The sequence below is a fragment of the Malurus melanocephalus genome, unplaced genomic scaffold, assembly GCF_030028575.1.
Source record: "Malurus melanocephalus ecotype Western Australia unplaced genomic scaffold, MMel_1.1 scaffold_2, whole genome shotgun sequence".
Taxonomy (NCBI): Eukaryota; Metazoa; Chordata; class Aves; order Passeriformes; family Maluridae; genus Malurus; species Malurus melanocephalus.
The window spans coordinates 7,563,880-7,585,513 of record NW_026623234.1 but is presented as its reverse complement, the minus strand read 5'-3'; positions in this window follow the sequence as shown (position 1 = coordinate 7,585,513).

Sequence of the window (21,634 nt, the reverse complement as noted above, 5' to 3'; positions counted from 1 at the left end):
GTTCATATTTCATTGATTTTGAAACCCAACAAAGACAAAAATCAATTGCACCTCCACCACTCTGGTTTCCCTGTTAAACACTGGCACCAAGGTGTTTTTCTTCTGCTCCTGCACCACATGCTGGCTAATAGGATGAAAAGAAAAAAATCCACATTTCTTAAACTAAGCCAGTGCTGCATAGAGAGGAGGATTCACAGTGATTCTAGAGCAGTAGCTGGTCCTTCCACCATGCACCACACACAGGCTGGCTTTCTTACACCTCCTTCAAACCCTTCCTTCTGCATCCTCTGCCTGTACCTTCACACTCCAGGTAAGCCACTCCTTGGCCAGTTGGTTTGTTAACAGGCTAAAACTGTGCTGTAATGAAAAATGGTTGGGGTTGTTACATTGTGGAGAGCCTCTCAGTAGCAGGAGCACGTCATCCCCTGTATTGGGGATTGATCCAGTTCCCAAGGGTCTCCCACAGCAATTCAGACTGTCCTACAGCTGTGCTGCAGCCACCCACCTTCACGAGCAGGGCCAGGCATGGGGTGCTGGCTGCTCAGCTCTTGGGCAGCAAGTGCTGGTGTGGCTGAGGGTGCCCCTCCCTTAACCTCACAACAGCTTCTGGTGGGCTGGCAAACACTGAGACACTATGATTTGTCTCCACTTTCGAGTGTGCAGAATGCCAGAGCTGAAGGTCCCCAACTTGAGGGGATGTTGCCAGATTGCTCAGCTACAGACCTTGATGGCACTGTCCAAAGGGGATAACAATAAATGCTGGATAAAGATAGAATAAAATTTTACAATTCCCCTAAGGTCAATGTAATTTTCTTAGCAAAACAGCTGAGACCTACTGAAAAAAAGACTCCTGTGGAACAGTGCCTTTTCCTTTACAAATCTGGGACAATGTGAAGAGTGCCAGATTGCCTCTTTCCCTGAGCAGTTAGAAGAGAGCCGTGCTTCCCTCCAGGAGAATCTGATCCTGGTTTATAAAAATTGTGGGGGAAGGGCATGTGTGTGAAAAAGAACTACAAAGTAAATTAAGATCAGCTGTTAATGAAAGTTAACAGTTTAATTAAAGGAGCAAGCAGCTTGTGCATGGAGAGACACATCCGTCTCTAGGATACACGTGGCTCCCATCCAGATCTGGCAGGATCCAGGAAACACATATGGGATGAGCGCTTCTGGTGTGAAGTCTGACCCCAGACTGCTCTGATGATAGTGGTAGGACAGAGACAGTATCCCTGGGAAGGGGCCTGCCATCAGGACACCACACAAGGCCTGCCACCTCCCTCAGCACTGAAGACTTGACTTTCAGTACCTAGTCATATTACAAAATCATCCTTCTGATATATGTCATGTTTTGGGATTAAGTGGATGATAAAACACTGGTTATCCCTTTAAATATTAATTTATTCAGGTTCTCCTAAAAATCGAGTTTACACGAATATTATCTCTTGTTTAWAGAAGTGCATAGCCACAAAAGGACTTTGGCACATGCAACATCTATCAGAGAATGGCACCTGTCACGATATGCCCTCTTTAAGCCCCTCTGTGTCGTTCCTGTGGGGACATGGGTTTAACTGTTGCTCTTTGCCAACATTTCACATAAACGGCAAGCTTGGAGTAACCCTCACTCTCTCTCCATGATAATTGATTTGTACCCCAGAATGCGCAGAAGTTTTGCTCTGAAGGTAACAGGGGAATAACTTGGAGTGGCAGAAGCACTTCAGCCTGGAGAGTCTTGGGCTATCTCCAGCTGTCAGGGTGCTCCTGGCAGAGGGGACGATGGCATTTTGCACAGGCTCTGGTCTGTGCAGTTCCTCAATGCTCATTTTTGCGCTGCTGACCATCTTGCGGCTACAGAGAAGCAGCTTCCASAAATCCCAGTCACACAAGCTGCTCGTGGCGCTGTTTGCCAAATACACCCTCACCCCGCAGGCCAGGAGCAGAAACAAGGTAGAAAAAGCCACCTCATCTCCACATGCCAGTAAGGGATTTGTCAGGGTTCACTGCTGTACCAGCCACCTGAGCCACACATGACAGGAGTGACCCGGCATCACTCAGCACAGCTGACAGCAGGCAAGACCCAGCTGGCAGCACTCAGTGTCTCATAGCAGAGCCCTCACATACCATCTACTCCCCACAGACTGGCCATTCCAAGYCTCTCCTTCCACCTGCCTAATTGCCTAAAATCCTCTCAACTGGGAAATTAGGATTTTGGAAACTGCTACCTGGCTACCAAATTYCCCTGTGGTAGGCTAGCAAGTCCCAGAGCTTTAGAAAGGACAGAATTGCTGGTCCCAGCCCAGCCCTGGCTTAGTCCAGGAGCTGCAGCAGCACCAGGCAACTCCCTAAATGCAAAGGGGTATTTCTTGCAGGGACAAAAGCATGCAACAGAGCCAAGAGGCGAGGCTCATTTAATCCTGCCTTCAGAAAGACAAAAACCAGAAAACACCTTTTATCTAGCCTCTGTATAGACAGCTTCCTCYTCATTTCTTTATTGGTGGTTTTTACGGTTTTTTACTGCTTTGATGAGACAGAACTGCTGCCATGTGCTATGGACAGGCTGCAAGAGCAGCTCCCACGTTGGATTTGTTTGGTAGGTATATTGTAATTTTAAGTCTCCTTTGTTAGTTTCCATGAACAATGAATGTGTGTTCAGAAAAAGGAAAAAAAATAAAAGAGGGAAAAAAGATATTATTAGAAGGAGCAAAGCCTCAATGAGTCCCATCACTTCCCCAGCTGCTGCTGTGTCTAATCACTTTCATAGTATATCAGGAAGTGTAAAATCACCGATTAATTTTATGACAGAGGTTTTCATCACAGAAGGTGGGGATGTGAAGCCTTCCTCTGAATGCAATTGCAGCTGTGGGTTTATTCTCAGCTACCTTACCTCTCAGCTATTCTCCCCCTCACCCCAGATACCACTGAGGAAGGATGAGACAAAACAGTCCAAACCAGGTCACCCATTTTCTTTGATGAAAACAGGCAGACAAGTGCCACTCCTTGCTACAGAAACCTCTCAGGTTGCTGAGATACTGAGCAGGGGAAGTTCCCTTCACAGATTTCTCACCAGCACAGAGTAAATAAGACACATTCACATTACCTATGGCTCTTGCACCTCTCAGCAGCAGTGAGGTCAGAGCTCTGAGCCCCAGTGCTYCAGCTGTGAAGCATTAAACACCCARACTCATCCTGGAGGCATTGCCTGAATTGTCTGAGCATTCACCACTCTSGCAAGGTCAAGGGTCCCCACATCCTGTAAGGCAAATTCAGGAAATGCAAGTTCATGAGCTATGGACAGCTGGGGGACAATCCATCTGACCCACATCCACAGCTGCCAGTGAGACCCCTCTGTCACCAATGCATTTACAGAGACACGTGCAACAAAGTCCCAACCAGCCTGAAGTTATCACAGTGCACGAAGGGTGGTGCAGGGAGCTTCCAGTCCCTGGAGCAGAATACAGATTATGAGGAGATCAAGACAAATCCTGATCCTATGGAAATCAGATGGAACTTTGTCCTTGTGAGAAGTATAGTCCACACCACTCTATGAGAGCTGCTGAAGAGCCAGAGAAGCAGTGCAGAACAGTGAAGGGCAGAAAGCAAAGCATTCTGCATCCAACACCTTCCATGGGGAATTTGCAGAAGCAGAATGAAATTTGTACTCTGATACAATGTCACAGCCACCAGTCCCCTCMTGGATCACAACAGACCTTTAATAACAACTGTTTAGTTGATGCCTGCTACCAAAAGGCAAGATCACAGACAAAAAGGTCATTGGTTTGCTCCTGACCTCAAACTGGACTGGAAATTAGTGCAGTCCCACTGGCACWGCCTGAGCCTCTCAACAAGAAGAGCACAACATCCTGACACATCCTACATGTCCCTTGTGTGCTGCAGGTCCTCCTCCTTCACACACCAGCCTGGCACAAGGTCACTGTTCCCCCTGGCATTATGCTCTGACKGTTTGTTGTTTAATGAACCTGGGGCAGCAACAATGACCCTGCTTCCCTGACATGGAATGGCATTAGCCAGCCCTAGTGAAGTGACAGTCCCCCAGGGCATTTGCCTTGGCCCAGTCCGGAAGGGAAGGGGAGCTGGGGCCAGGTTAGCACACACAGGTGCAGTTACTGCTTGATTTTCACCACTGTCCAAAAAGGACTGATCAGATCAGAACTGGGAYGGAGAGAAACCCTTGAGCCAGGATACAAAACTAAATCAAAGTTTTATGGGTTAGGATGAAAGGGGAAGTACTTCAAAGTCTGCAACACATTAATTTTCCTTTCTGCTGTGGTTTTTCCTTCCCCCTTGTTTTAATATGATGGATCACTTGATAATGACAGGAGGTCGCTCTGACTGACATGTACACCCAGGATAAAGGGGAGCAGGAAATTGGATCTGAGGCTCTGTACAGTATTTCTATGACTTCTGGAGACACCAAAAAGAGACCCTTGGTCAGGCTGCTAATGCCATCGCATTCCCCACAGCCACAGCCATGCAGTCCTGTGTTCAATTTCCTGCCATCACTCCTTGTGTCTAGAAGCCAAAGAGCAGGAGTATGAAGTGTATCTGATTTAGAGATGCGCACTCATCAGGCACAAGCTCTGGCTACAGTAGGAAATTGAACTCTTGATGAAAATGGCTTTTACCAGGGGGCCTCCTTGCCCTCTTCCAGTCTTCCCCATTCTGTATTGTCTGGGGCTTAAGGTCACAGCTATTGCCTTTTTCACTGAGAGAACTGCTTTCATATTTGCTTTTCTAGCCTCACTTTTTCTGTCCAGTCTTAGGAAAGCTCTTTCAGTGCACTGAGCCCCTTTCCCTCCCTCTCCCTTCCTGTCCCAGCTGCTCTGGACCCCTGTGGAGGTAATACACTGAGCACACCACCTTAATCACCTTTGCTGCCTCCTGCAYCCTACAGGTAAAGCTGGTTTGTCAGCTGAAGGCAGTGGGACCACAACAGGGGAGGGGTGGGTTTTCTAATACAAGAAAAAAAGAATCTCCTTTGGAATCAGATCTGGTCTTGCAGGAGATATCAGAACATTGGGAATCTGTTCCTGTCGTGGGCTTTGCTGGGTCCTCAAAGTCAAATCCCATCCCTGCTGTCAGGCAGGCAGGAATACACTGTTCTAGAAGGACCATGAGACTTGCAGGTGCACACACAGTCATGACATGGCACTGGGACACTCAGTTCTGGATCTTACCCTATTGGTACTTTGGAGGAGACAAAGCCTGTGAATCCCAGCCTGGGGAAAGGCATTACTGCTGACGCCTCTTTCTGAACTGGATTCAAGCAGGTTCATATTATAGAGGCTTTAGAGTCCCAACAGCCTTCACTCATCCCTTGCTGTGGCAGCTATTTGTATTTCTAGATTGCAACCTGAACAAAGACAGTGAAATRCTCAGGCAATGTTTTTGCTCAAGAACAGGTGGGCAGCTCTAAGCAAGATGCCCCAAATATTTAATTAGAAAAGTGTATTTTTATTTTACATCTATGGGCTGGACAAGGATCTGAACATACATGAATTTAAATTGCTTCCCAGCTTTGGGTGACATGCCCTACATCCCCTAGAAAAGGTATTTGAATTGTCACACCACCTGGAAAACTACCCAGCAACAATATTCTTTGCCTTGCTGCCCCACCAGGCTGGACTGTMCAGACAAGATATTGATGCAGCAACYTGATGTAATCAAAAGCTATAAAAGGCAAAGCAGTAAATCATTTGGATGCAACGGTCTGTCTGTGCACTTAGCCATTTTTTATGTTTTCCAAAACATCCAATAAACAAAATTGCATTTAACTATTAACAGTCACAAGGCAATTTTCCTTGCAAAGCTTGTGCTCTCACAGTGGGTGGTGGTAGGGAAGAAACATGGCTTGGAAGTAGGTCAAGAAGTGTCCAGAATTAGGAATTATTTTAATTTTTTTTTTTTTCTTTCTTGCAGGTGAGTCATCTGAAACTTCTCACTGTTGAGCACAGCTTTTGGAAAAGGTGTCTCTCACTTCTCTTAGCATAAAGAGTCAACCATATTCTTTACTGAGCTTTCCCACAGTGCTCTTATGACTGACCATCAAGCCCACTTAAAAGACCTAAAAGGAGAAATTCAGSTCTGAGGGAAGCTTGTGCAAAGCTAACTTTGCAGAACAGAAGGGAATGAAAGGTTACGTCTGTCTCTTACCCCACAGTTAGAGCCATCAACCCTAAAGGGCAAGAGCTGCCTGGGCAAAGGCAGAAATGCTGCTGTGGCTTCCCTCCTTTTCTCCTAGCAGGAGCTGCCATTCCYCAGAGCTGCAAGTTCAGGGACGCTGAGGAAAAGCACACAAGRACAGCAGCAAAAGAGCCTCTCTCTAGAGGACCAGGAGGCCAGAATCCTCTCCACAGCACAGAAGTGGGTCACAGTCCCCTCACTTCTCAAGACTCAGTATTTCAACACAACCCATAGAAACACAAAGCCACCTGAGAGATTTCAGGTACTCTAAAGTGCATTTTTGTTTCAGCCCACAAGATGAGCTTTGTTTGGTTTTTGTATCTCAAGACTCCAGTTTCCAAACAAAGAATCAATCAAGCTATACAGAGGGTAAATGAGATCAATAATTCCTAGCAGCTTTTAAAATGACTTTTTAAAGTGACTAAAAGACAGCTGAGAACCTGGAAAGAACCATACATTACACAAAAACAGAGGCATTTTCTCATTTTACCTCCATCTACAGTCCTGAGAAGCAGGRGAAGACAAAGCCTCTTTCTTTACCTACCTGTCCTCAAAAATAAAGATAAACTCTGAGGCCTCAGGAGAGAGAAAACCATACCAGCATCTCAGGCTTTCCTTAAAAACTGTAGGCCACCTCACCAGCCTCCTCACAGCAGATTCACAGCAGAAAGTGCTATTGAACCAGCCATATCTGCAGGTGGGTGGTTGGTGGCCAAGTGTCCCTGACAGCGGCAGAGCTAGTTTAACTTACCCCAGCTGAAAATTTTCCCCATTGGCTGACATTTAACTGCCCTGTTTTTCCCAGGATTTATCCAGAAGCAGGCACTCAAGGTGACTCATCGCCAGCTAAGCCGGAGCCAGCAAGAGCTGTCACACTGTGCACTGCTCTGGCTGCCCAGGGGGGCTGTCAGTAATGCAGTGACCAGATCCTCCCCTGCCTTAACAACCTGGGCATCAGCGCTGTGTGGCTGGACATCCCTYGGCTTGGATAAACCCCTCATGTGCACTCGAGGGGTGGATGATGAGGAGCTTCTCCCTCTGTATTGCAAYGGGGCAACGTTTCAACAGCAAAAATTCAGTTTCACCAGGGTGTGTAGTGAGCATTCCAACTGGCTTGCATGCAGCTACACCTGGATAAATAGGAAGAAAATCCCTAACCATAATCACCTGTCAAATATCCTGCTGCTTCCCCCACTCCCTGTCAGCCTGCTCTTGGTTTTCAATGGGTTTGCAGTGTGTTTAGCCTGAGGATAAAGATGACACACCAGAAGGTGAAGTGRAGGCAGCAGTATCCACAGAGCCTGGAGCAGGAGGTGACATGGACACCCAAAGGAGCTGGCCAGGCACAGCCCTGCACCACCACACTCTGACAGCACAGCCATGTCTGTGCACAAAACAGGCGTTTGACCCCTTCTCCCTCTGGTCCCAAACACTGGGCTCGACTGYGGGCAGTTCTCAGTCGAGGGCAGCAGGATGTGCTCAGAGATGGATGCAGCAGAGGCAGATGGGCCAAAAGGCACCCAGCCCTCTGGGTGCTCGAGAACAATAAACAGGACAAAACCCAGGCCATGGTTGGGATGGTGCCACCACCGCAGCCCACAGATGGGGCTGGGGAGGAGCCGGCCCAGTGCAGCTCTGCACATGTGGGCAAAGGGAGTGCCGTGCATTTGGAATTATGCYGAGGGACGAAGGGCAGCTCTGCCTGACATTAATATGTTTGGCACGGCATTAAAAAAGAGGAGCAAATGGAATAGGAGGCCAAAGTAGCAGCCTTGATGTAGGACATGAAAGGAGACATTTGCTATCAGATCAGAGACAAGGAGGCGCCTCCATAAAAAAACAACACTTGAATGGTTGCTGAACAGCTGTGTGATGGGCAGGAATTTGGAAAGAGCTGTTTCTCATTCAAAGACACACACAAAYCTGCCTTTCTCTGGCTTATTTCAAAGAGGACTTATGCAGGAAGGAGATGTGGGATGAAGCAGTGTTCAAACAGTGCTGCTAAAAGCTGCAGAAGACTGAATTGAGTGCATAGGATGAATTGAACAGTAACACTGAAGCAACACAAAGTTTGTCACTGGGATCTCTGGACTGAAAAAAAAAAAAAAAAGAAATAGAAATTACTCAGTGTGGGCAGGTAATCCTCTGTTTGATTAGTGGACACATTTTTAGGGTTACTGTGAGAACCAGATTTGTCCAGGGGCATTGAAGATAGCGCTCATTTTGTGGGCCAGGATCTTGTGTTCCAATTTAGGGTGTAGTAGAATGCCTGCTCCTAAGGCATATTTTTAGATATATAGTTTGATTCTCCTTAGATACTAGACATACTGTAGATGACACCAGTAAATTATTGTTCAAGCTGGTTTGCTCATTAATACAAAGAAAAACTGTAAACAGCTTGTTGCTGCAGAAACAAGGATATGTACCAGCCATGACGCAGTTCATCTCCCAAGAGTCAAAGAAAAATCTTCATAAAACTACACAAACCACCCAGAATTCCTCCTTCCACCACAGAGATGGAAAGGTCTGAAGGAGCACAGCAAGGATTTCATTAGCCATAGCCATGCCACCATGGAGAAGGCAAYCTCCCAATACCACCAGGAAATATGTTCCTGCAGATAAAGGAAGGTCACCACCACTGGACTTGCTCAGGGGAAAGCTCCACAGGATTTTGCACTTGGAAACACCTGCACAGACAAGTGACATTTGACAGCAGCCAAGAACTGGATAGACTCAGGTCCCAAAGATTGAGTTGTAGGAGTAACCAGCCTCTGGTACAAGGCATTCTGGAACAYGGCTAGCTTTCAGTAACTTAAGATGTTAAAATTATTATATTTTTAACTGATCTACACTATTTCAAGCAGAAGTTTTTGAGCCTGAGGCAGGGATTACTCAATGTGTTTAGATAGCGTGGCTTGTGTAAGAAGACAGYCTGGAGGAGGTACAACGCTTTTCCAAGGTTTTGTGACAATGCCAAACCATCAGAAGAGAGGACTTCTGACAACCCCTGCTATTTGTTTGCACAGCACKTGTACAGAATGACATCTCTTTCAGCTCTGCTCAGGTGGTTGCACAGCCTTCTGCCCCTGCAGTGTGGGCAGAGGAAGAACTGCCCATAGGAATGAACCTTGCAGTGATCCTTACCTACCCCCACATGACACYTGCAATAACACCCTGAGGAGCCCAAAGTGGAGATGGTGCTGCAAGAGGCACCACAAAGCATCAGGTCCTGTCTGGGCAAGGGAAAAAAGGGCAGAGAGCAAGAAAAAAAAGTTAAAGGGGTTTAAAACCCTGAACCAAACAAACAGAAAAAAAACCCACTCCAAAACAAAAAAAACAAAACAAGCCTTTTCTGAGCTGTGGCAAATTGGCCCTGGAAGGGCAGTGCAAATGATTAGGAGAAAAACCTTATCSCTCTGAAAAGCTCTGTTTGGAGACACCTGCATGTGGGAGCTGAGGGATACAGGGCATCACCTGTGACTTTCACTGCCTCAGACCCATTCCTACTGGGGAACTCCTCGCTTGGAGCTGTCTGTGTGTACCAGCCAAAGGGTCTTCCTGGGCTCATTCTGCAGATGGGCATGTCCAGGAAGAGGCCGTGATCACAGTGCCCAGTCAGCCCTCTTTGTTCAGAGCCTTCAGTGCTGGTTTAACCACAAGGGAGGGGCAGCTTGCCTTGCCCCAGTGCTGTCCCCTGGGATGCTGACAGAATTGGGAGGAACCACTGGCAGGGGATGTGCACAAGGGTTTGGTCTGCAAAGCTGAGCTTGCTAAACACCAGAGTCCTTGGCCAGGTGGCAGCTCTGGGACACAGCCCTGCCAGAAGCTTGGTCAAGGACAACCATGGCCACAAGCTCCTTCCCAACCCACCCACAGAGAGAAGGATGCCTCAAAGAAAGACCTTGAGCTGGAGAACAGCCAGGATTTGACCCCATGCAACATTTAAATAAGCTTCTTCAGCTATATTTGGACCTCTGAAACGCTCCCCTATTCCTGTGGGTCTGTTGCTCTGTCTCTCCTCCTGTTTCCATTACACTCTGATCCCAACAGCTGGAAACATTGCCAAGGCTGAACCAGACAAGACTCAAGTAACTTGTGTGTGTTAGGGAAATATAAGCAGGACAGCAAACCCCAAACCTACAAATGGTTATCTTCGAGAGCACAATTCTTAATTACATACTTAAGCAAAGCCTAGAGTAATTTAGTAAGTTAAGCATGTAATTCCACTTTAACTGATGGGTGAGTCCCTGAAGCAAATGCTTATGTGCACACAGGGCTACTCCCTAACTCAGCCAAGACTCACTGGGGAGCCAGAGAGGCCTCACTTGGGTGGCACTGGGGATGCTTTAGCAAGATACCATACTGATGTGCATACAAAAACCATGCCCCAAATTTGTACCATGAACCCAAGTCACCAACAGAGCAATTCTGGATGAAAATAACCCACTTTTACCGGAAGAAGGGTAGGTGGGGAGACAGATCCAGTCCCATCCATACACTGCAGCTGGCAGCCCTAAAGCTTTCCCACCAGCTCTGCCCTCTCCACCTGCCAGCATGGCACCAGCAGCCAGGCAGCTCACCTCTTCTCACCTCAGCACAGCTGCACTGCATAAAGTTTGTTGCACAAATCCATCTACTTCTTAGTTTCACTATCTATAAAATAAGGTTAAAAATAGATATCCACCTTCAGAAAAAAGTCTGGAGGTCTGTAGGTGAGTGCTGTGCAAATAGAAAATGTCGTCATTAACAACCAGGTACAATGAAAAAAGAAGCAAGGTGGGAGATCTATGCTGATCCTTTTGAYAGACCTGTTGCCTGGGAGAAAAGGATAAGTTATCTATTAAAGCCACATTTATTCTTTGAAAAAGGCCTTTTTCCTTGATTAGGCTAAAGAAAACAYGACTAGGCAGGCAGCCTCCCTGTGACTGCCTCTGAGCCCACAGCTCTCCCCAGAGGCCAAAGGAGCATCCCCTTGCCCTGGGAGATGGGCAGAACACACATCTTGTCTCAGGAGCTCCAGGACTTGTGACCTGGCTGCACTCAGGGACTCCCCACACTCTTCGCATGAAGTTTTCAATTTCTACCTTCAGCCAAGTCATGAAGCTGGATATCAAGTGAAAATATACAAGAAAGAGAAGAAAGTCAGTGCCATGGCTTAATTAACCTTATGGGTGGCTGCCACAGAGCAGGAGGAAGTGTAAAYGTGAGACCAAAGTCTTGGCACACTGCAGAAACAACACACTTCTTGTGCCAGTACAGTGGAGAGGGGATTTAATCTAATGCTCAAGCGAAGAAGTAGAGTGAGGAAGAGATGAGTTGCCTGACACTTTTGGGCACCTAAAGGAAGATCTGTGACAATAGGACCTGTTTAAAGGATTACAGCACCAATTGCATATCCTCATTCAGTAAGGAAGGTCACCTGAGCCACAGATTACACCTTCTTCAAAGCACAGTGGTCATGTGCAGTGAATGGCAGGGGCATGTGGCAGCCAACCCTCTGCAAGCACTTGTCTCCCTCATATTTCTTTGCCTTCCACAGGAGAAAGCATCCCACCTTGCACTGAATAATATGCTAAAAACTAGTGCAAACCACTCCTCTAATTGTCACAGCTGGTACCCCCATTTTCCTACCAAAGCTGGGCCAGGGACACAGAGTGAACAGCTACAAGTGACTTCTAAGCACTTGAGCTGACTCCTAACAGTGCCAAGGAATTTATCCATTCTAGAGGATCATTGTTCTGGATAGTATGACCTAGGTTTTGACTTCCTACCAGCAAAGGTCAGAAACAAGAAGGAATTGCTCCCTTTTCCCAGCTGTAGCAAAGACACGATGCATCTAATTACAAAGGGAGACACTGACAGACCTTTTCTACCTCCTCAGAAAGTTAGGGACAATTTCATTCAAGACTAACATCAGTAATTTCTCCAAGGCCAACAGTCAGTTCAAACCAGACAGCACAAATGCTCATTGGCATTTCAGAGGTGAACAGCAAGTAAACATTCATAGCTGAACAGATACCCTGCTCTCTTCCTTGTGTTAAATATAATTTCTTCATAGGCAAAAAAAAAAATATAAAAGAAAAAGGCATTACTAAATAGCTTCCATTAAAGCACGTAATGTCACCTTGCCAGGGCTGCCGACCCTCTGGGCAGGAGACCGGGCACACATCCTAAAGAATGTTGCATGTGCTGGGTTTTATTCCAGCTGGATATAGTTTGGAGGGTAGAATCACCTAGGAAGAGATGCATGAGGAGACAACCAGCAGAGATRCATGACGGAGGAAGCCAAATAGAACGGAGGAGCTGGAAGGGGGAGGAAGCGTGCAGCAGGGAGGAGATGGGTCTGTCCTGGCCGGCACAAATATCACTCAGTCAATGTGTGACTCAGTCAATCCACCCTGAGCATGACATTTCTCTTGGTAGAAGATGTCCTCTCCCCACTTTCTCCGCTCTAATGCACTGATGCTTTCATTTCAAAAGGTGACATGATTACAAGGAATGCTAAAAATACACATGGGCTTTCATTCCACACCCCCSTCCCTGGTGGAACAAAATTTCCAGCTTTCCTGTTAGCCACAGACAGTGATTTAATCTGAAAGACAATTGGGGAAACAAGACCTTTGCTTTCTTTTCATTATGTCCTCCTTTTACACAACACTATCAGCCAAGGCTGAGGCTGCCAATCCAGTCTAGTTCTTTCGGTGACCATCAGTTAAGCACTATCCYAGGTCCTTTCCCCTTTGGCTGGACTTTCTCCTGCCCATCCTTCAGTCTTCCAGCCTTTGAGCATGACTAAAGCTCCAGCCCAGTAGCATCCAAATTGCCCTTGCTATTGTCCACTTCTGCTGCTCTCTGAGGTCCACACATCCCTTTCCTTGCCATAAGGCTGAAGATACAGCATACACAGAGAGCCAGGGTTCATCACATGTGCAGCAGCCAGACACTCGCCCAGAACACAGCCTCCCAGKAGCTGGGAACCACAAAAGTCCTGCCAACTGCCTGACATCCCTAGAGGCCTTGGGGGCCAGTTCACAGGCTGTTTAAGTTGTCCTACCTGAGAGAATCCAACTCATGGATGCATAGATCAGCTCCTGCAATATTCATTCCAGACAAGAGATGAACACCCAATCAGTCTCTCYTGCACAAAGCCAGCTGAGCATTGAAATCCAAGAGAGTTTAAGAAAACAAAGAGTTAACTATATAAACATTAAACTTTCCTTGCTCCAAATACACAATGCACTTGAAACCCTTTGGGAGGAAAAAAAAAAAAAAAAAAATCAGTCTATGGATGATATCAGAAAGGCTTTTTGCAGGGCAGATCTTCTAAATGATGGAAAGAATTTAATAAAGTTACAGTTTATTCATATAACATTAGGTCACTATGAATTTTATCTAGCTTTAAATGTTTTTACAYAGTCTGAAACATGTAATTTTTCTGCTGTGGTTTGAAAGACACATCCAAACACTAAGTTATGGTAATTCCTGCTTGTGCATTAGGTATTCAAAATAGAAGCCTTAATTGCAAGCTGCAAATGCTATAAATGGCAGGTAACAAATCTCAACAACAGGGTATCAAAAGGAAAGAATACACAGTAACATGGGTGTTTTTATCTAAAACCAGGACACACTAGTCAGGTACAAGACCTCAGTTGTTAGAGAGAAAATCTTCCCCTCAAGTGACAGATTCTATTAAATACTTCTGTATTAGGACAATTAAGAAAATACAAACCTTTCTACCCAGGATCACTGTCAGTATCCCACAACTCAGGGACTGACATTGGCTTTTCTTTATCTTTTCAAAAGAAAAGGTCTTTATGTCACTGATTTGTACAGACAAAAGCACAGAACTATTGAAAGGCTTCTTTAAATAAGCACTCCAAAATTTTCAAAATGTCATAGAAGGGCAACTAAAAGCATTTTTTGCTGTCCCCAAATTTTTGATTCTCCTCAAACAGGCATTTACCCTCACACACCAGAAAAGCTTTTTGAGGTGGACATTTTGTAGCAGCACGTAAGCCTCATATAACAACTTCATAGTGAAGACACCTTTATGTACAAACCCAGCACATTCACTTTATGTTGCAGTTATTGATGAAGAGATCATTTAAGTATAGAATTTGTATTAAGAGCTAAGGAATTACTCCTTTGGGAACATAGAGGCGAGTTCCTTAGTAAACTCAGAAAAACAAGCATTCTCTCTACAGAAAAATTAAGCAGAGAGAAGATGACCTTTTGTTTCAACTACAGGATAGAAGAATAACTTTTAGAGCAAACTTTATTTAAAGAACTTTCACATGTTCTTGAACCAACGGAAGCAGTTTTTCAGCTCCTATGAAACAAAGTTAAAAGTGAACTGACTAYATAATATGTGTTTGAGTGTGTGCGTATATCTATATATATAAAAACTAAGAGTTTCAAAAAGCTTCAAAGACATTCTGCAGAGCTGCTGCCACAAGGACAGCACAGCCTGCACCCCCGCCCCCTGAACAGACTGCTTGTCTGAGTGCTGCCAGGACCCAGGCACTGAGCTGCAGCATCTGTGAGAGACTGACAGCAAYGCTGCCAGGCCCTTCCTGCATGGTATATTCCATTTCTACAGAAATGCAGTRTTCCTCTGCCACCGAGCAGCCGGCAGTGCCCTCCCAGCACACAGGATCACCATTCTGCCTCCATCACTTACCCCACCCTGCCCAAGGCTCTGCACCAAGCCAGCAGCTTCCCAACTCAGCACTATTTCCTGACATGGAGACATCCCCTGGCCTCTGCATCAGGAGGGGCAAGAAGGCCGGAGGCTAATGTGACTCTTCTCTATTCAGCTTCTAATGGGATAATGAAGTGCCATTTCAGGTAGTAACAGCTCCTATTCCACATYGCAGGCCTGAGGCCATGTACTCACAGGAAGAGAGAAACTATCCTGCGTAAACAGATTTCACTTGGACTGAAAATTTTCAGTGTTCATTTACCGATTTGTTCTGGGAAAGCTGTTTCATTGGTTTCCCTGCCATTATTGATTCAAATATTTCTGCTAATTATGAGGAACACAGCTGAGACTTGCTCAGATGCTGCAGTTATGTGGGACTCACCTAACGAAAAGCACCGACTGGTAAATGAGGTCCTTCCATCAGAGAACATGTCAGATTACCTACACTGGAGCAAGGTTCACTGCCTCGTACAGAAATAAGGGCTTTCTAATCCCCTAAGGAGAGCCCAAATGCTCCTAGGTCTGCTCAAAGCTCTTCAAAGAGACAGAGATTGCCTTCAAATTAACTGTGGCTTATTATTTATTTCTACCTTTTTTAGTAACAAACCAGTCATCATTATTAATCATGATTGTTTTGAGTGAATCTAATTGCAGTGCTCTCTAAAGCAAAACAACACTCGCTCCACACCCAGCCAACCAAAATAGAAAAATCACATCCCAAAAATAGCAGCGAGACAGTGAACAAAAAAACCTGGCCTCCCACAATTTGTGTCATTAGACCAGAAAGATCTTTGAGACAAAATCAGCCGAGAGACTAACACTCTGGAAGGTATTGCTGCCTTCCTATAAAAGCCAGCCAGATTTTTGCAGCAGAAGTCCCCACCATCCCTCTGTATGCAAAGAGCTGGCTGGTGCTGCCCCAGAAAGCAGCATTGGAGGGCACATAGCCAGCCCTCCCTGGGTGAAAGGCAAATTCACAGCACCYTACATGTACCTTCTCTACAAAAGACAGCTGCAGAGACAAAGGTGGAGTTTTTAAGTGATCTGTGCTGCCACAAAGACTGAAAGATATCCTGTAGTTACTGTGTTTGATGTAGGAATGCTGGAGTGAAATGCCTTTRATTGAGTTACACACAAGGTTCCACTATATCATTTTATGGTCTCTTCCAGAGATAATACATATTATTTCCGGTTCCACAAGTGACTCGGGAAAGAACACAAAACAGAACAAACCACCGAGATCAAGTTAATAGATCTGTGTATAAAAGCCAGGATTAGATAAGGTTTTCAGGCATTAAGTCTGGCTGGCAATTACTGAGTCTCTTGTRGATACTTAACCCTGGATTTAGGAAGTTTATAAACCTAGCCAAATACACACGTATTATCACAGTATTTTAAGGTCTTCCTTCATAAGAGATGTTTTTGCCTGGCCCCAGAAYCCCATTCATGCAGGAGCACAAAGCTCCCAAAGGACTTACCTGTGGTTATCTTCTTCCAAAAATGTTAGGGTTATATATCCTCAAAGCATTAAAACAGCCTTTAAAAAGTAAAGAATCTGCTGTTGTAGATAAATGCTTTTACTGCTCTTACTGCTTTCAACAGAAGAAAGTCAAGCTACACTACAATTTCTCCCCCTCTAGAATAATGAGACCCACCTGCCTTTTGAAACWGAAGTAATTCAGGGCAATGCATTTCAGCTGTACTTGCAAGGCATGKTAAACGGGACTTGACTTCTGAAAGCTGCAGGTCTCTCAAAGAGCAGGAATGATAGCAGTTACGGATGGGAGGTCACTGAGCCCAGCCTGCTGCCAGGCCAGGATGGAGTCCCTAAAGAGAGCACAAGCCAAGACTCCAACTGATACTACATTTGATCTTAGCCAAAAGGTCAAGAAGTGATGATGGGGAGGGGACTGAGGATAAAAGTGACTTCCAGCTGCCTCTATGTCCTCTGCAGAGGAGATGCAGGCAAACCTCCCTGGAATAACACTTAGAATTTATCATGTTAGACAGATGGTATTTGACTTGCTGTTCTTAATACATAATCCTGAAAGGTCTGTTGCAGTTATCTACTGTAATAATAATGCTGTTTTGCATGTTACAAGAAACCTGAAGCAGCATCAATAAAGTAGTCCCACAGGGCCAGTTTGCTGACACWCTGTTTGTGCCCTTGCGTACACAAGGTTATCTTTAATGGCAGAAAGTATCTTTTTATTGCTCCCTGATGACTTAGAGTAGACTCTGGATCCTCTGACCTTATYGCCCGTACAACATGAGCTTTGGGTGAAGAATGGTCTAAGAAAAACTTTGCTTTTGAAGTAGAAAAGGTATATTTCCTTACCTTATTTCATCCAGCAGACAGGACTGCATTCAGTCCTGTCTATAATATGACTTCCCCTTGTCCATGCCATGATTTTCCAGATTTTTTTTCAGAAAGGTATCTTACATACATTGCCTCTATACCAGGCAATGCTGGGATTGCAACTTCTATCTAAACACCAGGGTGACACACTAAGATATTTGTTGATCTTTGTAATAAGAATTTAGTGAGAGAATCTTTATTTAAGCTGTTAAGAAACTCATAAACTTTTCAAAAGAAAAAAGAAATCTTTTTTTTTTTTTTTTTTTTTTTTAAACAGCGACATCAGAGTGGCCCAAATTTTCAAACTCATTCAGAGCTGATAACCCTGTTACCAGAGGGTCAAGGGACAGAGGCCAATGGCACTTGCAGGGGAACACAGGCTCTCGCTGTTTTTGCAAGCATTCATCCCAAAGTTTGGTCTTAACATCCCTGAAAGCCAAACAAGGAGAGTGCTTGGGATCCAGCTCACCCAGAACAACACTTATAAAGGAAGACAGATCAAAACTCGTCAGTCAAGTGCTTTCCGAGATCAGGGGAGGGGGAGAGGCAGGGGAGCAAGATTCAACACCCACCTTGTCGGACATCTACCTTCAAATGAGATGATCACTGCATGTGACTTGATGCAAATGTTTGCACAGACACTTGACTTATATGGAGCTACCACACGTCAGTGGGAAAATGAAATCTCTCCTGTGTAACCTGGGCAGGCAATATGACAACACRTAAGAAACTTTAAGGTACCATGTATTCTCCACATTTCAGATCTGCTACATTCCTCATGCAAAGAAAGCAGAATGATGAATTCTCCGAGGGCAAAAGAAACTTCTTCAAGGACAAAAGAACAAGGCACAGAGATACCTTCATMGACTGCTGCAGCAGTTCCTAGATCACAGCATCTCCAGGCAGAGAGCACAGAACTAACACCTGTTCTCCTCCTAGTTTCTTGGCACTACCTGAACACATAGAAAGGGAAATGCATAAAGACTGTATGGAAYAGGTGGCAGTTACTGTGGATAGTGCACACCAGCGACAGAACTTTTAAGATCAGGAACGGTATGTGTGAGAAAAATGGACCTGTCAGGTAACACTGCACAACCCTGTGTAGCTTCAAGGGACAAAGACTGCTCAATTTTTAATTTCTGTTGTGAATAATTCATTACAGGGGTAAGAAATCTTCTTGAATAGCTGAAAGATAGGAGATAAAGGTCTCCTTCTCCTATTCATATTCCAAATCACTGCCCAGTCAACTGGGTCTATCCATACAAAGCACAAGTTTCCATATCCAGCTTTTTCTTACAGTCAAAAACTTCAGTAACAAAAATGGACATGTTCTATGCAGGTCCTGAAAGATACACTAAAATTTGACCATTCAAAGAAGTATTTAAGATATTTCAATTTTTGATTATTTAAAATATAGGGGGGGTTACATAATTTGAAACATACTGTGAATATTCCCAGCTGYTCCCCTGCAATGACTTCTCTAAGCCAAGTCACAAAAGACTGTCTGTCATAACCCTCTTTTATATCTTCCCAAAACACCACATAACAGGGCCAGGGTGAACTTTGAAAAATTTGATCAGACTGTATACAAGTTCATCTTGGTTTAAAGGATGACAAAACCAAAACATACCATTTTTGCTGTCTATTATTCCAGCATAGCTGATTAGGATGTTTGTACTTCACGGAGAGCACTCAGCCTGTTATAGGAAATGTGCAGCCTCAGATTTTTGTACAAAAATATGTGTTTATCTTTAATCACATCTTTAATCACATCTGAGTCAGGATGTTTGCAAGGCAAAAGAGCATCTGCAGCAGTGGGGTGGATAACCAAATAATGGTGAGATGATTCCTGAATTGTATGGACCATAGACATTTCAAATATATATGAACTTAAGTAGGACTGAATTATTTTCAYCTTTGATTGCCAATTTGTTGCTAGACAGTTAAAATTATGGAAACCCTGAACCAAGTACTTAAGTAGGGGTGAAGCCTTTTTTTTAGGGAAAAATGTTGGGTTTCTTCTTAATGTATCATGACATATAAGCACACTGTTTGATCACCTAATAAAGAGTGGCATTATTAAACAGGAAAGTGACATTATTAAACAGGATCTAAAGAAATAGATTTAGTTTGTAGAATCTGCAAAAGCAGGCAGGAAAAGGAATTAGTTTTTGAAGAAACTTCATCAGTTCATGCAAAACTTACTCTGTCATTGCCTGGCAAAGCAGAATATTGAATGCAATATTGGGTAGGTCTTTTCTTACAAGTTACTGAGTAGTGAAGCCCTCTGTTAAATTGCAAGAATGCCACTTTCCAAATGCAGGTGTGCACATCTGGTGGGGAGAAGGCTGGCACGCCCAGACACAGCGCTGTGCAGCCACATCTCCATCAGTAAATCAGCACTCGGCAACTAACATAGGAACTGCCTGGTGAACACCGAAAAAAGATCTTTTACAATTTCTTTTTTCATCTGCTTGATGGACATTTTGCAATCTGTTCATTGAAAAAGACCTATTTTTGATAGATTTACTCTTACTGAGAATACTTTCTGTGGAAAGTTTTGAAAACTGTTGAAGCATTTCAGGCTGTCAATCTTTTAAGTCAAAACTACACTTTTAAACTCAGTGGTAGTTTTTCATTTCCAGAGTTAAGGTACCTGAGGAAGAAAAATCAAGAAAGGCAAAACATGAAAAACAAAATAAAACATTGTACTTCACCCAAATAAAAGTATTTCTAAAGCCATTAACTTGCAAAATATTATACCTGACTTTTCATTTGGACCTGAGGTTTTTTTTTGAGCTCAGAAATTTTTCCTGAGACAGAAATAATTTTTCTTTCTACTCTATCCAGAGGGACCAGTCGGAAAAAAATACTGTTTTCTATTACTATTTYTATCCCTAAGCATTTTTTCTTTCCATATTTCTTTTATTTCCTTTTTTTTTCTACTTTCCTTCCTTTCCTTTCTTAAAATGCCCTATCTATTGCAAAGCCAAAGAAAACTGAGTCTGGAACCCAAGATTCTTTGCTCTTGCTCTCCTCTTTTTCTCTGTTTATTCAGAAGGAGTAAGAAAAGAGCTATATTAAGCTGAAGTTTTATTCTGCTGTCCTCTGTTGAACAAAAGATAGTCCACTAAAGTCACTAAATCACAGATAACACTTCTCTAGGCAACATTATTAGGAACTGACAGCATGAGATAGATGAAGATCTCATCTTTTAAAGAAAAAAGTACATTTAATTTCCTTTGTACATAAAATAGAGAGCACAGCATTGTGTATCTGAAGATAAAAAGAGACCCCAGTGACTGCTGGGTACCATCCTTACCAGGATATAATACTGGGTCTGTGTTCTGAGCTTACATTTTACAGGGCATATTCAAATTCATTTAGAAACCACTATTCTTCAATTCKTGGTAGACAGTGAACTTTAAAAAAAGAGGGTGACATTTTACAGCCAGTGCCATTAGAAAAGAGTAGCTCAGAGACTGAATYGTTACCTTTTAGGAGGAACACTGGAAGACAGGACAGAAAGAGGAGGGAGAATGGATTTGTAGGGTAGAGATGGGTTTGCCCCTGATCCTGTCTGGGATTAACCCATATTCCTGGGAGCCACTGGGCTTCCTTGAGGTTGATACCATAATGGATTTGACACTGAACACACACCAGCTGAGGCACATCATGCCAGGTGAAAGGGCATCAATTTCTTCTACAGTGGCACTGGCAATGCACAGTACTCCCTTATGTCTGGGGGACTCATTTGACGGGGTTTTTTTTTCTTTCTCAAGGGAGCTGTGACTATATGACAGATATACTCTTCGCATTTACAATGTTTAAGCGTATTTTACATGTCCTTTCTGCAGCACTACCACCTCTTTGGTTGCATTTAATTTTAACACATRTCCCAAGCAGCATGGAAATGGTAAGGGTGAAACTTTGTGTTAAGTTACACAAGCAAGACARTTAAAGCAGATGTTTAACAAGAAAATATGGTCAGTCTGATTCCAGTGGTATGAAAGATTGCTTTTGGTTCCTGGGGAGARTACAAGTTTTAAGAAAAACATCTCYATGGGGTTTTGTTTCTAAGTCTAGAGACTAYTTGTGTGTTGGCTGAGTCTGTTTGCAAGTCCTTGTAAGAAATGAAGGCCTAACACTAAGCAATTACCCTCTTTTGAGTAAAGCATTCTAGTTAGCCAGTCCAAAATGAGAGCGGAAATTTTTTTGTGAACCTTATTCCACTGGAGGATGAAAGGTGGTTTTCCACTGAAAACACTGGCAATAAGCAGCCTTTCTAACCATAAAAGCTTTAAGGAAAATTCTTCRACCATCTTCATGTAAAAATAGTTATTCTGCTTTCCTAAGACTTCAAATCATGCCCTTCTCTG